The following is a 280-nucleotide window of genomic DNA, read 5'->3' as shown; positions in this document are numbered from 1 at the left end:
TTGTAGTTTTGATTTGCATTTCTCTAATGATTAATGATGTTGAGCATTCTTTCATGTGTTTGTTGGCAGTCTGTATATCTTCTTTGGAGAAATGTCTATTTAGGTCTTCTGCCCATTTTTGGATTGGGTTGTTTATTTTTTTGTTATTGAGCTGCATGAGCTGCTTGTAAATTTTGGAGATTAATCCTTTGTCAGTTGCTTCATTTGCAAATATTTTCTCCCATTCTGAGGGTTGTCTTTTGGTCTTGTTTATGGTTTCCTTTGCTGTGCAAAAGCTTTG

This window comes from Lipotes vexillifer, unplaced genomic scaffold (assembly GCF_000442215.2).
Source record: "Lipotes vexillifer unplaced genomic scaffold, Lipotes_vexillifer_v1.1 scaffold76, whole genome shotgun sequence".
Taxonomy (NCBI): domain Eukaryota; kingdom Metazoa; phylum Chordata; class Mammalia; order Artiodactyla; family Lipotidae; genus Lipotes; species Lipotes vexillifer.
The sequence above is the reverse complement of the archived record's forward strand: the minus strand, read 5'-3'. Positions refer to the sequence as shown.